The sequence below is a fragment of the Neofelis nebulosa genome, chromosome 10 (assembly GCF_028018385.1).
Source record: "Neofelis nebulosa isolate mNeoNeb1 chromosome 10, mNeoNeb1.pri, whole genome shotgun sequence".
Taxonomy (NCBI): domain Eukaryota; kingdom Metazoa; phylum Chordata; class Mammalia; order Carnivora; family Felidae; genus Neofelis; species Neofelis nebulosa.
Genome location: NC_080791.1, coordinates 29,863,364 through 29,880,608, shown reverse-complemented (window position 1 = coordinate 29,880,608; position 17,245 = coordinate 29,863,364). Strand labels below are relative to the sequence as shown.

General features: G+C 41.9%; 1 protein-coding gene and 2 long non-coding RNA genes across 4 annotated transcripts in view; 2 read left to right on the top strand and 1 right to left on the bottom strand.

Annotated features, from left to right (window-relative positions):
• Positions 1-17,245, top strand: part of OPCML (opioid binding protein/cell adhesion molecule like) — a 1,069,156-nt gene that overhangs the window by 138,447 nt on the left and 913,464 nt on the right. The gene's annotated exons all lie outside the window — the stretch shown is intronic.
• Positions 7,170-8,937, bottom strand: LOC131487081 (uncharacterized). The gene is made up of 2 exons (XR_009249605.1): positions 8,391-8,937; positions 7,170-7,885 (listed from the first exon to the last, which is right to left on the bottom strand). It is a non-coding gene; the product is annotated as an uncharacterized LOC131487081 (long non-coding RNA).
• LOC131487079 (uncharacterized) lies at positions 9,572-14,901 on the top strand. Its single transcript, XR_009249602.1, has 3 exons — positions 9,572-9,660; positions 11,156-11,285; positions 14,654-14,901. It is a non-coding gene; the product is annotated as an uncharacterized LOC131487079 (long non-coding RNA).

The window sequence follows — 17,245 nt, the reverse complement described above, 5'->3', positions numbered from 1 at the left end:
AAGCCTCTGGTCACATTTTTGTCAACCAATCAATACATGGTCTTGTCTTATGTGTATTTCCTTTTAAAGTTACCTTATTTGATATATACTTTTCACTTGTTAACATCAAACTTGGCCAACAGGACTGTAAGTCATGCCTGAGCTCGACTTCCCTAACACATGTATTTCTTTGTAAGGCACATCCTAGCTGTCTTGTGATCAGCACTAGACAGCCCTTCTGCAATACATGTGGGGCCACTTTACAAAAGGAAACTACCATGAAAAAGTGCAACAATGCAAAAAACATGACACTGAATATACTTCAAATGGGACACTGTTTATGGTGGGAGAACTGAGACAAGAAGGCAGGATATTGCCTTGTTCCACTGCAGCTGGGAACACATACACTGGTGACTCCGGTTTTTCACCACTCTGCCCATGTCTGCAAATGTCCGTGAAAGAGCCACAGGTATTGATGTTGGGGTTACAAATAAATTTTGACAAGTAGGCAAGTTAGAAAATGAAGAATCTTTGCATACTGAGGAACAACTCTACCTCAGGCCATGGGCACATTTCTTGAAATCTATGCACTTTCAAGAGAAACCTAGGGAGAAGTGACCATGTTTTATTTTGCTTGCTCTTGTATTTTTTACCTTCAGCCTAGGATTCATCATTTCCTTGTTCCTGAGTGTAAAGAACAGCCTCCTTAGGGGTAAGTTGCAAGCCCCGAAATGAGCTGCAGGCCCAGATCACATGGCCCTCAGCAGAAGTGTCAGACTAGGACCCAAGTCCTCCTGAAGACCCACAAGGGAAGGGCAGGGTGACCCAGCAGGTGCTATAGGACTGATGAACCCAGCACCCTGCATCCTCCCTCCTGTACATTCCGGATGCTTATTTACCCTTTCTTGATCTCTTTTGGGTTTGACAGCAGTGAGAGTTATAGCAGTTATTCTAATGCTAAAATTCATACTCATATAACTGTTTATGATTGTTAGTATGTTACAGAATATGGCAGGTTAGGCTGAAAGTTTTAGAGTCAGAGAGACATAAGTTTATTCCTGGTTCTGACCCTTAATCCACTGTGATCTTATATAAATACTTTAATCTTTTCAATCTTTGGTCTCCTCATCTGTAAAATGAGGGTAACAGCTTATATGCTTCTTTTATTTTTAGTGAAGATTAAGTGCATTGATTTATGCAAGGGGCTTAGAATGGTATCTGCAATATGACAAACACTTGGTAAGCATTAGCTTTTAAAAATTTTATATGTAATTCAAAAACAGGGCCTCTGATTTTTTTTTTGCTTCTACAATCTAATGATCGAGAATGGGCTTTGAAGTCATATCTCCCCAATTCTACTCCTATCTTCTCCTTTCTCTATCTGGATAACTTTGGATGGAACTTCCTTGAATGGATGGAACTTCCACTGAATGGAACTTCCTTGAATCTCAGCTTCCTAATTTGTCGAAGATGGGGGAAATGTCTAACACTTGGATTGTTTTGAATGTTAAACAATATAATACATTTAAGAGAATTTTAGCACTGGTTCTGACACATGAGAAGCCTCAATAAATCCTTGCTGCTACTGTTATTACTAATATTATTAATACTAATATGGTATCTGCATTTTGGAGAGTGCATCACAATGCATTCTGTAGATTTAGGACTTATTTCTTACCTTTGTTGACACAGTCCATCAATGGAATGCACCCTGCTTCTTCATAGGATTGCTGTATGGTCCTGCTGAGCATTGTCAGTGGAAGAGGGCCAAAGGTCCCTCCAAGAAAGGGTGGCTGGGGCTGGAACTGGAAAGGATGGTGAGACAGCACAAGTTCTGCTGGAAAAAAAGTTTTTTGCATCCTTAACTTCCAATTCTTATCTGTCTGGGGGATCATGGAGGAGGACAACTTCTTACAAGGATCCATGTTTATACATCATATAGCCCCACTGGTTAGTTAGATGCTCAGAGCTTCTGGTACACCAACCACAATGACAGAAGTCCCTGAAGAGACTGATGGGTCCCCTTGTGTGCTTGGAGAAGCAATGTCAGAGAGCCAGTAGGTCACTTTGCACTCATAATGTGTCTCCACCAGTACATCTCACTACATGGACGATTCATCAAGGCTGCTTGTCTACTGCTGCTTAGCAGGACAGCCACATGCAAGCCACTGCATCACACCATCCACTGCAAAACTGTTGATATTCATTCTGCAGCTGACCTTTTCTTTCCCCCTCTCTCTTAGCCAAACTTCTCCTTCCACGAGTCCTGTAGGTGGGTAAATCTTCCTATGCTACATCCCCATGCTGGGGAAATTGGCTGGCTCTGCTAAGTGTGATTGGAGCCGTTTGTTTTTAAGCTGCACATAAGCATCGGGTGAGATTTATAACACTTTTCTTCTTGCCGAATCGACCCACTGGGAGCCATTAAAGTTTTATTGCTCTCTGCAGTTGCCTGGCCAGAGTGGAATTGAGGGGGCCTGCAGTTGGAAAAACTTTTTCTTCCATTGCCTTATTCACAGACAGCATTGGGGGCAGGGAATAGAAGAAATGGTGGTTTTATTTGGTCTCCCCATTTTGGTCCCAATTCTTTTCCAAACTGCACTGAACTTTTGCAATGACCCCTCATATAATTTGCACTGCATGCTATACTTTCTCCTTCTCTCAAGGCTTCCCAGGGTCCCACCTCTTCCAGGAAGTCTTCTTGTATTGATCAAATGAAGGCCAAGACTTTCTCTGAGATCCCCCTTACTTCTCTTGGCTGGACACCAAGCTCTTTTTCATTTCACTGGTTTTTGTCCCAGATTTTGATACCTATTTTCCTTCTGACTTGCAGATACCTATTTTCATCTTATTGGATAAATGTACATGAATCCTAAAGTTGTAGGATCCTAAATCTGGAAGAAGTATTAGAAATTCTTTGGTTCAACTCAAACAGTAAATTAAATTACTTAAGTTCACATAACAATTAAGGTATTCTTATCCTTGTCCTCAAGGGGAAATTTTGACAAGGAATGTTCATACACTAGGTTAACTAAAAACAACAATATTTTAGTGATGACTTCAACTATCTCCCACACTCTCATTGAGCCTTTAGATGCAGTACGTAGGCCTGGCTTGATTTTCACTGGAGGAAGACATCCTAATTCTCTGTCAATCCATAATAGTTATTCCATATTTACCAGGTTCCAAGCATTCAGGAGGTCCTGAGACAATAGACATATAGGTCCTATATTGAAGATGTCTTGTATAATATCTTCTGAACAGCACCTGGCCAGGGTCTTGTGACCATTTATGCAGCTATGAGGGCCAGGCTTCTATCAAAACCAGTCTTTAATACAGTAAGATACAGTTTATATTGATAGCAATAAAGACCATTTTTGAGCATCTATTTTATTCAGGCACTGCACTAAATACATAAATAATTTCATTTTTATTCTGATAAAAACCTCCTAAGATAATTGTAGCTGCATGCTATCTATAAGGAAACCAGAGATGAAGAAGGATGCAGTGACTGGTCCATGGTGGTACAACCGTCAGGTGGTGGAGCTGGGCCTAGAGGCCAGACTCAGGCCCCATACATCTATATACTCTGTCTCCTGTCTCATCGCAGACCTGTCAGCCTCAGGAAACTCTCAGAGTCATTGATCCCTCAGTGTGATGTCAGGTTGCTATTCTCCCTTCCTTACATATTTGCATTCAGTCGGTTCAGCATCTGACTCTTGATTTCAGCCCAGGTCATGATCTCACGGATTGTGGGATTGAGCCCTTCATCATGCTCTACACTGTTAGCATAGACCCTGCTTGAAATTCTCTCCTCTCTCTCTCTCTGCTTCTCCCTCCTCAAATAAATAATCATTTAAATTTTTTTTTAAAAAGCATAAATGTTTTAGATGGGATGTAAGATTTTATTAACATAAGCACTTTTAACATAAGCACTTTGTATGAAGTCACTCCCTAAGAGGTCTACTTCATCAACTGTCATCCCAACAATCATTGATAACAAGGACATTCCACTTTTATTGGAGATTGACAGCAACATAGCAAAACAGTTGAGAGCCCAGTGCTGAGGTCAGGGTTCCAGTATTTGATTCTTGGCCACTGTCACTTATTAGGAGCTAAGTGATCTTAACTTTCTATGGGCCTCAGTTTCTTCATCTGTACCATGGGAATGATAAAAGAATCTACTGTACATGGTTAATGTCATGGCCAAATTAAAGCTAATACATCTAAAACACTTATAACTATATCTGGCATATAATAAATTCTCAATTAAATTTGATTTTTATTTTCTCTCTTTCAAGTGTCTAAAGTCATTCACATTATCATCACATTTAGCCTCGCTATCATTAAATGATCACTTAATTAAGGAGGCATTTGTAGACAACAAGGAAGACACAAGTTCACAGGCACTGAAATTCACTGAGATGAACCAAGGCAAAGCAGAGAATTTAAAATTCCTCATTACAGGGGTGCCTGGGTGGCGCAGTCGGTTAAGCGTCCGACTTCAGCCAGGTCACGATCTCGCGGTCTGTGAGTTCGAGCCCCGCGTCGGGCTCTGGGCCGATGGCTGGGAGCCTGGAGCCTGTTTCCGATTCTGTGTCTCCCTCTCTCTCTGCCCCTCCCCCGTTCATGCTCTGTCTCTCTCTGTCCCAAAAATAAATAAAAAACGTTGGAAAAAAAAATAAATAAAAATAAAATTCCTCATTACAGATCTCTCTCTAGAAGAAACCCATCTTCTCAATACTGTGGATGTAGTATGGTGAACATTCTGGATCAGCAGCCCTTCTAATTTTGGGACTAAACTGAAACGTAACATTTGGTTATGTTACCAATTCTCTTGACAGAGACACTTCCTTTTCCCAGTCACCTAATCCTGCCCCAGGATTGTTGGTACAATGTAAACATCCAGAACTCTTGTATGTCTCCAGCACTCTGTTTATTCCTTTTCCCTAACACATCCCAAAGGACAAGGTCAAAAGTGGAATACAAACTCTTTCCAAATAGTTCTCAAATTTTTTACAATTCCCAGATTGATAGATGAGGGGTAAACTGGCAAAATGAAACCAGTGGGGAACTTCAAAATACGTAGCTGTTATACTTCGTGTAACTCTGTGTGCTAACACAAGCCCACCTCTCTTTGGCCATTGTTATCAATATAATAGTTTTAGTGATATAAATATAATAATAATTACTATTGTCACAATAATTTTTACTGGGCATTTCTTTGTGCCAGTCACAGTGTGAGGCAGGTGGATCCAAGAGATGAAGGCTTGCAACAGTCTTAAAAGGCAAATACATCTGCAGCAGAGCTTTTCTTTAGATGCAGAGTAGAAACTCTGGACATACTCTAAAACTGAATGCCTATCTGACCCTTCATATCTCCAGCCTCATTCGACCACTCTCACCACAGCTTTCTTGCCCTCCCCAAACATATAGAGCTGGCTAGTTCCTGTTTCATTGTCTCTGCATTTGGTATCCCTCTTCTGGGAAAAGTTACACTGGACCATGAGATGTCTCACTACCTTTTGAGATTTGGGTCTTGTTCCTGTTATTGAGGCAGGTCTGCCCTTACGCCACATTCTGAATTAATCCCCTCACCTTTAGTTTTATTTATAGCACATTTCTTTATGTATAGAGCATGCCATGCATTTGCCAGTCTAACTTCTTCATTAGAATCACAAGCCTGTGCAGACAGGGATTTTGTCTGTTTTGCTCACCCTGCATTTCTATCTACAGAAACACTTGGAATGTAGCAGGCACTGAATACATATTTATTGAATAAACATAAACACCAAATGAAGGAATTAATAAACTAAGGGAATTAACTTCCTAAGTTTGCACATCTGGTGATTCTGTCAGTAACTTCTTGTGGGAGAGCCCTGGTATGGGGTAGGAAGCTTTACCTTCGGTGCCTGGAGAAGCTGTCTCATCCAGTCCTCTTATTGAAAAGGTGAAGTAAGGCAGGCCCAGGCCCATAAGTCATGACTGCGACATGGTCGACCATAGTTTCCCTCTCATCCATAAAGTCTCCTTATGTAATGGTCAAATGCTGATGCCATTAATCACACTTAAATGGCATCTTGCCTCTTCATCGGGCTGGCCCCCCTACAAGTGATTTTCTGGTTCCTGAATAGAGGGCAAGTACAGAATGGTGACATAGGCCACTGCCCCCTCTCCACCCGAGGCAGAGCCTCCTTGATCCCTGAGACTGAATCCTGCCTCAAATCTAAGCCAAGGTTAGTCCCTTGTTAGGAATTGTCTCAAATTCTGGCCATGTGTTTGATGAACAGTTGTATAGAATATGGTGCAAAGGGCACAGAATATGGTGCAAAGGCCAGGGTATCTGAATTGAGGGATGCTGCCTGCCCGGCCAATCTAGAAAGGGTGTTTTCATCTTGTCAACCTCAGTTTTCTCAGCTGAGATACGATGGACAGGTGGCACCATCTGCAGCCTTCAAGACTCCTGTCAGCTCTGAGGGACCCTCTCTAGTGTCCACCTTGTTCTGCTCCTATTACTGTGTGATGCTCTGCTTGCCAGTACAGACCTGGCTGCTTCTCTCTCCCAAAGACCCTGGGGTGAAGCATGGTCACTCTGCCAAGAGCCAAGATGCAGAGAGAGAGAGAGAGAGCGCACAAAGGTGGAAGGATCACCTATTAAGCAGTCTGACTTGCTTAATCTGGCTTGCTTGACTCTTTCCTGCCCCAGTGAATTAGAAAAGGACATCTCAGGAAAATAGAAGGAGGGGGACTTAAGCAATATTTTTATCCTGCCAATTATCAAGAAACTGTAATCATGGGAAACACCTAGCAAAGTCTACAGCTCCTCATGTGCTTGTTCTCTGAGTGCAGAGACCGCCCCCACCCCCAGGATAAGCAGAAAGGGGAGGGAGCCCTTTTGAGAGAGGAAGAGGAAAAAATAGTTCCTTAGAGCTGGGAGCTGGCCAGTGTGTCTTCTAATTTAATTACTTATCTTTCCCTCAAATTGTTTATGGTACACTAGGCTATTAAATGTGCCATAAGCAAACTGCTCTTGAAAGAGGAAGTGGATTTATTTGTTTTAGTTACCACTCCAACAAAAGTCTATTTCTTCCGCTAATTAAGATTCCATTCGCTAATTTAAATGTTATGCTAATTAAAGTATAATTCTGGAAATGTAAAAAGGAGTTAAAAAAAAGAAAGAAAAAACTGGGTTGGCCTTTAGGAATTACATTAAATTTATTGCGTTGTAACAATGGTAAGCTGGGTGATTATTTCATTTGCCTCGTATGCTGTATTCACGCTTCTGCTTATTCATACCCATTCTCTCACTTCAGCTCATTAACACACACTTCCCCACTCCCTCTCTAATGGGAGTCTTCTTGTGATGGTTTAAGATGAGTTGTGAGTTAGATCCTTGAAGCAATGTTTAGAATTTCTTCAGCTGGGCCACACAGAGTGTTGCAAGCTGCCGCCCGATTTGATGTTTAGAGAGAGAAAAAAGAAAACATCTGGATTTCTGCTTTGTAACCAATTTCTGGAGCCAAGTTGCTGCTGCTCCAGCTTTTCCTCCATCCTCTCTGAAGTCTGGGTATGTTACAGATAACATAGATTATAGTATTTTACAAGAAAGAGAATGATTTTCCTTGGTCACGTTAGTGCCTGGTGCTTCTTTTCTGAGTTCAGGTGTGGGACTCTGGTGACCTCAGTGGATGTTCATGACATGGGCAAACCCTTCCCCTAAACATCAGCTTCCTCATCAGAAAATGCAGGTTGTTAGTAGGATTGAACACACTGAAGTTTAGGAAAGCATGCATCACAGCGACTGGGACATAGCAAGCTGCCCATGTGTCCACTTTCTTCCTAATTTTGAGACTGTAGCACCAGACCAGAAGCTAAGGCTCTGGAATTTCTCAGCTTGAACTTTGCCCTGCAGGTGATCAAGAGAGAATACTTAGCTTCTGCCTCCAATTAAGGCAAAACTCATGTAGCCAAATGCGTTTGTTTTTTATTGCTGCATAACAAATTACCCCACAATTTAGTAGATTAAAGCAGCAGACACTATTATCTCCATTTCTGTAGGTCAGGAATCTGCAAGAGGCTTCTCTGGGCGTTTCTGGCTTAGAGACTTTCAAGAGACCTAGCAATTAACAGACCAGCCACAGCTGCAGGCTTCCGGCCTGACTGGCCTTGAGGATCCAAGTCCAAACTCACAGGCTGTCAGCAGCCAGGAGCTTCATGGTGCGGGATGGTAGGGGGGGAAGGGTCTCTCCAGAGGGCAGCTGGCTTCCCATCTACATTTCCTCCTTCTTCTATTCATTACTAGTCACTAAGTACTACTCACAAGCAACAAGGAGGGGATTTCACAAGGATGGGAAAGCAAGGCAGACCACAGGATCATCTGAGAAGCTGGTGTGCCTTTTTGGGGTACTTACTTTATGACTCAGTGCTTTGGTCTGTCTTGCCCTCTTCTTGTCAGAACAATAGCTTATGTCCATCCATCTCCCCACTGTCCAGTATGGACATCTTGGGATGGAAGTCTTCAGACTCTTGCTCAGAGTCAGCTGTCCAGGGATGTGTGATGTGACCACCACAGAGGGACTTAAAAAGGACTATCACAAGGGTGTGTGCAAGGATGAGTGTTGTCTGTGTGTGTCCTGAAAATCCATAGGTGGACTCTGGGCCATATCTCTGACGATGCTAGCAGCCTTCTGACTGTGGGACACTTCGGGGAAGCAGTTGGAACTCAGTACAAGAGGTTGGGGCAGGGAGGTTTCTTTTGCGGTAAGGCACAGGAGCTAGGACTAATAGAAAAGGAAGCTAACAAAAATGAATTCACTTGCATCTCAATTTGACTTTCAATGCCAGAAAGGAGAAGGAAAACAGCATCACAGAGTTAATTGTCTTTCATTTCTCATCTGGTTAGGTTGGCTTCTTCTTTTATTAGTGTCTTTCTTGCCAACCCTTGAGTGAGATGTTAACACTATAAACCTAAGGCCACCATCTAAGTGAATCTTGACAATTCCTGCTTTCTTCTGGCCCGTGGCTTGGAAGGGAGAGGAAGGTGATAGGTGACAGGTGGGAGGGGGCCGGAAGTAGGAAGTCAGTGCTGGGTAGTTGGCGTCCACAGCAGAATAGCCTTTGGCGGGCACATTAATCTATGGGGCTGTTGGAAAACTGCTGTCAAAAGTCTCCCCAGAAATTGGATACACTGTTGCTAATTGAATCACACAGCTGGGGTAGTCTGGCATTTACACTGGCAGACTACAGGAATATTTGCTTGTCTTTACTACTAAAGGAGAGGAGGACCAGGTGGGTGGGAAGTGATATTCAGAATAGGTCCACAGGTGAGCAGAGATGGGCATGATACCCTTCTGGGACACCACTCACACATCCCTGCTGTGCTTGGGAGAGTAGTTAGTTTGCCCTGGTCTGTCATACACCCCTCCCTCCACTCACTGTGAGTGTAGACTGTGTTTACCCAGGGTGTGCAACACAGGTGGACTTATTCCCTACTCACTGCTGTCCTCGTGTGAGACTTAGGAACATAGAGTCTCAGCCAACAGAATGGACCCATAAGCTCATTTATCGCTCAACAATGAATAGCTGGTTCTGATTCTATTAGGGTTTATAAATCACCTTCTAAGAACCTCAATTGCTGTTCACTTCATTCACACTTCACACGATCTCAGGATGGAGTTTGTGGTATGTTTAGTGAGTAAATATTTACCAAACATTCCCTAATATGCTGAGTGCTGTGTTTGATGCTGGGAAATGAGTGGTGGTGACAAAAACAAATGCAGTCTGATCCCTGTCCTCAGTTTACATGAAGAAGGGATAAGTGTCTCGGGTGGGAGAGTGGTGGATTACTGATGGCCCAACTGCGTTTACATCTTCACTCAGATACCTGCCAGCTATGTGACCTTGGGCAAGTTACTCAAATATTTCTAATCAGGAATGAAATGATCAGATCTGTGTTTTAGAAAGAGCGTTATCACAGCAAGTCCAGAAAGCTGATGGCTAGGGTGGAACCAGAAAAAATGGTTATCAGTTAATGAACTCTTGCAGTGGTCAGGGTAGGAGGTATCAGAATTTGAACTAAGAAGAAAACAGGATGAAAGTGAGGTGCATTCAGGAAGCAGCAACTCTTTGGGCATGCAGGAAAGAGAGGGAGGCAAGCAGATGGCTCAGGTTTAATCTCTCGGTGACTGGTGCATGTCGGTGTTATTAACTACGGTAGGAAAAGGAGTGCAGAAGATGGGAATGTGGCAAAGAGAAGAAACTTAGAACTTGCCTTTGGGATGAGTTGTACTAAGGGCTCCTTGGTGTCTGTGCTATGATCTGTGACCTGGGTTCTGTGCTCCAATTCCAAGGAGGTCACCTAGAGGAGCTGAGGATCAGAAAAAAACTGTGGAGGAACGGGATTCTGGTGGCAGTTTTAAAAACTCCTTTCATAAGCAGTGAAATAAATCTGGAGAGATGCCCTCCTCTCCCCTCAGAGGCTTCTTCTTTGTCGGGCTGGATGGAGTGGGGTGACAGAACATTGATCGGTATGAGATAGATGGGAGGAAAAGCCCTCATTGCCTGCTGAATCAATGCTCCCTTAAAGACTGCAACAAACAGGATTAAAGGTTGAAAGACATTTATTGAGGGGCGAATCTGAGTGTATGTTTTATTAGTCAGCCATGGTCCTGGGTTTATAGAAATGCCCAGCCTAGACACTGCCAAGAGCAATAAATCAGGGCTTTCTTCATTGGCTGGCTGCCTGGGCAATGATGTGGGGGTGTGTAGCCCCAGGCCAGAAGGATGGAAGAGAGTGTTGTCTCTAGTCCATCTGGGGTGGGGGAGGGGCTGGAGGAGGCTTGGCCAACACGGGCTCCTGGCTTCCTTCCCCAGTCACTCACAGACTTAAGATCAAACATACTTACTGCATGGGTAGAGGCCTCGGGGCTCTCTCAGAATTAGGATGTTCCCCACCCTTCCTGCCAAAATCATTTGCCTAACCTTTTGCCTGAGTGATTCAGAAGCTATTAAATATACAACATCCACACAGCTGGGCATTAATTGGAGGCCAGAGCTTGATTAATGAACATTATGCTAATGTCGGGTCAGGGGGCAGATTATGTGTAAAGGGCCAAAACAGTAAGCCGAGTCAAAAGTAATAACACCACCTTTCCATCCCTCCGCCTCCCCAAATTAGTTGGCAGCTGGAGGCAAGCAGAGAAAAGGCATATTGATGAGATGGTGCATCACAGTCTGGCACTTGCCCTGGCTTGAGACATCCGCAGAGGATCATTGCCCCAAGGAGGAGTGGCAGCCACCCTGGAAAGGTGGGCTTCTGCTCCAAGCTTCCCTCTGGGAGGTGCAAGTAGCTATGGGTTGCGGATGTGACACTTCTCAGGCTAAGTGGCTCTTTCGAGGACTCTGAAAACTTATAGAGATGAGTAATAAAATATCCCACTATGAACATGTCCACGTAAAGTGTTTGTATCTGAACACTGAAATGAACTTGGACAAACAAATCCTTAATCAGTCACTCCTTAGAAATCTTGTTTCATTTGTCAGGTAGAATACCACTCACTTCTGAGCTTCCATGTGCTTGCCTAAGTGTTCTGTAGTCTCTCTTCCTCTGATTCCTCCTCCTGAGTTCTCCCTTGAATACAGAATTTCTATCATGTTCTTTCTTCTTCTTCTTGTCTTCATGCTCCATGATTTCTCCAGGGCTGAGTGTAAGTTATCACAGGTGACTTTTTATGAGGTAAGTTATCACAGATGACTCCAGAAGGTATATGTCTGAGCAACACATCTCTACCATAGATTTGTTGCCCAACACCTCTGTGTGTAAATTCTGTAAAATCCCTAATTCACTGTACAACATGCTGAATTCTTCTTCTTCTATTACTAACATACATGTACTTGCTGCCTGATATAGAAACAGAAGTTTCTGTTTGGGCTTCCCTCTCACTTCTTTTTTAAAGTTTATTTGTTAATTTTAAGAGAGGGAGAAAGCATAAGTGAGAGAGGAAGAGAGAGAGAGAGAGAGAGAGAGACTTGGAGCTCAATCCTAAGAACGATGAGATCATGATCTGAGCTGCAATCAAGAGTTTGATGATGCTTAACTGACTAAGCCACCCAGGCAACCCTCCCCCTCACTTCTTAAACTGCCCATGCCACTTTCTCTGCCAATTTCTACATTTCCAGTGTCTCTGCCACTTGAGTTCAGAGTCCCACCCTCTCATTTATGCTATAGCACGGTCTCTCAACCCATCCCTCCTTACCCAGTCAATGCACCATCCTGATCAGCGGATGTATTTCTCTCCGTGTTGAGCCTAACAGTGCTTTCCCACTGCCAGGCTCCCTAAAGGAATACACAACCTTCAGACTCTGGGTTTAACTGATACTTAATCACATTTCATGCCCTTCTCACCTTTCTCTTCTTCCCTTCATGCCATGGGTCTAATGGCCTTTCTGGAGGATGTAACCCTCATGTGGACCTCCTTGGCCTATACATGGTGTTGTGTTGATGTGAGTCTGCAGGACCTCAGGTTTCTGTCCTAGACCTGTCTTGGGAAATGACTTCATAGATGACTCAAATGAGGGTACATATAACGATAAGCTAAGGCATACCTACAAGATTGGGAATGACAAGAAGCTGGGGGGAGAGACTAAATATGTTGGATGACAAACTAAGAATCACAAATGAAACTGACAGCCTGTGAATGGAATGTAACCATATTGAATTTAACAGGAATAAATATAAAGTCACATTTTTGGGTTAAAAACAATCTTTAAAAAGATACAGGATAAGAGAAATATGGTTTAGCTAAGGCACCAATTAAGAAAATTTCTATTGACAGCAAGCATAATTTAGGACAATACAGTCCAAATTATCAAAAAAGAAGAGAGAATTTTAGGCAATATTGAAATTTTCTACCAGAAGGATGGTGACAGTCTTCATTGATTCCATGTTAGGCATTGTATATTCAGAGTACTATACTTTTCATAAATTAGACAAAAGGGCATGTTTTATGAAGATTAATTAAAGAAAAATTATATATATGTATATATATTCATATATATATATGAATTATTGAAGGAATTAGGTGTCTCCCTATCCCTTCCAAAATTGAAACTGTAAATGGTCTTTCTCCCCCTAACTTCTGAGGCCCTTTGAAATATTCTTTATTCTTTTGATCTAAATGAAATGTTATTCCTTTAAACCCTCCCTAGTACACTTCATGTGAATTGACTGCATCCTCTTTCATGATCCCATTGCATTTTGCTTGGTCTTGTATTTATATTCTGGCCAGTCATTTGTATTTCAGCCACCAAGTTTTAAGCCATATGAGACTCAATTTGGTATTTCAGAATCAAGCATATAATTAGTAAATGTTGAACAAACTTACATACAGAGACAATATTACCCTTTAATCCAATATTTCCCAAACTGTTTTCTAGCTGTGTTCTGAAAGCTCTAAGAGAAGCATAGTCTCACAGCTATTAATACATATTCCAGAAAGAGTTCTGTGGTCAATTAAATAGGGGAGGTGTTAGGTTAATTAAGGTGAAACTGGTTTCTTTACTACAGGACATTTTGGACTCTTTAATATGTTAATGTAACCTGTGAATCATCAACAGATGGCTATTATATGCAGGGTCTACCAAAATCATTTAACTATAGAACACAACTTTTATGTAACACCATTTGACATTTAGCGGAACATAGTTTGAGAAATGTTGAACTAAGTCTACCTTTAAAGAAATGGAGCATAACCTGTCCAGGGAGGGCCAAGAGTTAAAGTGAAAGGGGTAAGAACTTGGGAACTCACCTTATAAAGAAGGAGATACTACATAGCCATGTACTTGAGACTTCAAGCAAATATGTATTTAAAATTTGATGGCAATGTCAGCCATGATGATAGCTAAAAAAGATTCCCTGAATACAGAATCACCAAATCTCCTGATAACTAGAGAGAAAAGTGGAACCTTTAAAGAAACGGGTGTGACCAGAGAGGGAGATCTCTGAGTTCAACCCAAAGGCTGGAAATAGAGACAGAAATATACGAGGTAGAATGTACAGAAATGCAGCAGAGTGGGGGAATCAACACACAAGACGGTGATGGCCCAGGGCAAAGGGAGCCAATTTTTAGACCAAATCATTAGTGTGTGAACTAATTAGAAGGCGCACAGGTTCCTTCAAAGTACATACAGTAACCTGTTTTGGGTGGCTGATCTGGAAAATCATTATGCATGGATTTTGATATAGGCCCGTTTTGAGTTCTGCCTTTTTCAAAGATTTAATGGCAAAATAAAAGGCATGATTACCAAATTTGCATACAGCAAAAATCTGGATAGTCAACAATGTTGACAAAGGGAAGTCAAGATTTAAAAAGATTTCAGTTGCTGAGAATAATTGATCAATTACAGAATGAGAGCCAGTAGAGATAAAGGTGAATATTTGCAATTAATTTCCAATTTGCAGGGGTGTGGGGTCTGACTTGATTGTATGTGGAGAGGGCACCCTTACAAGGCTATTGGCCCAATAGGAGGAAAAGCTGACCACCCCGCCCACTGCCAATACGTACCACAAATGTTAAATCTAATACAAGTGTGATGTTTTGGGTAAAGGAGGTAGTGGTTTTACTGTTCTCCTGAGAGGTCATACAAAATGTGAAATGTTTTGTTCTCTTTCGGGCAGGATTGAAGATACATATTGACACAAAACTTTGGTCCAAGGGAGGTGGCCTAGGAAAGTGAAGGAAAAGATAAAAATCCTATCTGAAGAAAAATGGTTGGAAGGACTGGAGATATTTAATTTGTAAAAGAAAAGACTTTGGGGAGACATTGCTTTTTCCAAACATCTGAAGCATAAAAAGATAAATTGGATCAACTGGATGGCTTCTGGTGTTAGAATAAAGAGTAATGCCTGGGATTACAGGGAGGCAGATTTCATATTAAACTTTTTAACAACTGGTGCTATTGAGCAAAGAACTGATTCACCCTAAAGGTCTCGAATGAACTGCCTGTGATTAAAATGAAGTAATGTGCTAGCAGCACTGAGCATAGTTCCTGACACAGGGGAAACACATGCTTCATGGTTATTTTTCCTTCTCTCTCATGATGTTCATCTGTGTCCAGTGACGAAATGGGAAACCACACTGTATTTCCAACAGAGCGAATTCAATAAAGAGAATTAGCTACAGCAGTGTTGGGGAACTAAAAGATCCAAAAGAAATGAATATGTGCCCCCAAGATAACCATAGGAAGTAGCTACCACTCCATGGAGATGGAGGAGAAGGGGAAGGGGTGGAACTTGGGACATAGCAGCTCAGAGGACAGACCGTTTGGAATTAGTGCTCAGATTTCTGAAAATGGGGCACCTGTGGGAGAACATGATGAGATTAGTTCTGGGATTTCTAAACAGAAGCTAGAGGTTGAAGCCAACTGCAGCCACTGGAGGTCTTCTGCCAATTCTGGATCCCCATGACAGAAACACGGGAAAAGAGGAAAAAAGTAGCCTTCTCATACCCCACCTTTTGGATTCAATTTGTACTCTCAATTGGCAGGTCTTATGAGCTGACCAGAAAGTGTATTTCTCATTATTCCAGGTATAGGGCAAAGTCTGGAAGGTAAATTTGGAGCCAAAGGAAAATATTCAGCACAGTTGGCCCCTTGACTACTCTGAATCCACATACACCTTTATATACCTTACATGGGTGCCCTGCAACTTCATGCTTCTACTAAACTTTCATTCTCTCATGCATTGCCCATGACATGTGCCCATTGCCCTCAGGCAGCACCTCCACCTGGTAGGATTTCCTATCTGGTGGGATGACTCAAATCTCCATTCTTGATTTGCTTTAGTTTTGTACCAACATTGACTACTGGACATAGAAACACTAAGGCAGATGTGTTCCCTCCTCCTCCTTCCCTTCCACCATTTCTCTCCTTTCTTTTTCTTCCTTTTACCCCCTCCCCTTCCTCCTTCTTTCCTATTGCCCTACAAAATACCTGGAGGGCTGTTGTGGAGGGGATTCCTATAGTGGGTGAGAAGTTAGATCAAAATAGTTTTCATGCTTCTTTAATGCAAAATGTTCAAAGTTTTAATAAAAACAGATTGTTACTATATTGTGATTTTGTATTAACTAGTTTCACTGCATTAGTTTCTCTTTGCCTCTGGATATTTTCTATCTGGACTCCCTGATTCACATGCCTGGCTATTCCCAATTACTCTATCAAATAGATCATATTTAACGGTCAAAATTTAGAAAGTGCAGGCAAACAAGAAGACTACAAACAGCTCATAATATAATCTCAACTCCAAGCAGGCATCACTGTTCAACTGTTGGTAAATACCCATGTAGTCGTATTTCCATATTTATGAATTATATGTAGATATAGATACAGATATTTGTATCATTCACTACAAATGGTTTTATAATCTTTCTGGTACTTTTTGGTAATTTTTTATGTATGTGAGTATTTTCCTTTTACAAATGATTCCTATACTATTTTTAATCTCTGTATAGTACTGCAGCATATGGCTGTATCATAATTTATTTAACCAATCCTCCATCACTTGGGCATTTGGTTGCTTAGAATTTGTTGCTGTCATAAATATTGTGCATGTTCTCAATGATCATTATGGAATAAAGTCTTTATTGCCTACCCTCTTGATGGTTAAACAATTTATAACTTTTTAATTGCCAAAATATGTACACACAATTTCATTATAAAAGGCCTGGGAATGAAGAACAATGAGAAACCAATAGTTCTGTCATGAGATTCCCAAGGCACCTTATTTAATGAGCACTGTGTGTCCAGCACCATGCTGGGTGCTGTAAGAGCACAGCTATGTGGTGTTTCTCCTAAGAGAGATAATAGCCCCATAGAAGAAAACGAGGCAAGAGACTATCAGAAAAGTGTTATGATTTAAGTAGAAGTGAAAGCCACAGCAACAGCTCAACCGAGGATTAGGTGAAGCTTACAGGAGATAACAAGAAGATCCCAAGTTCCGTCTTGTTAGGCAAGCCACACAGGGTGGTCATGTCAGGCCATGGTACCAGACCCTGGACACTGCCATTTGGGCATCAAGTTTATAGTTCTGTTCTCAGGTCATCTCTAAAAATAGTTCCAGGGTTATTTTCTTCTTGAAATCTGAGAAATGACACCTAAATCATACCCAGAGGAGAGGGTACCTGGGATTCTTCTTTCCCTTCACCTGAAAACAAGTTTTTGTGGCACATTGTCTGCAATGTGCATCTGCCAGGAGACGGTGAAGACAAAGGTG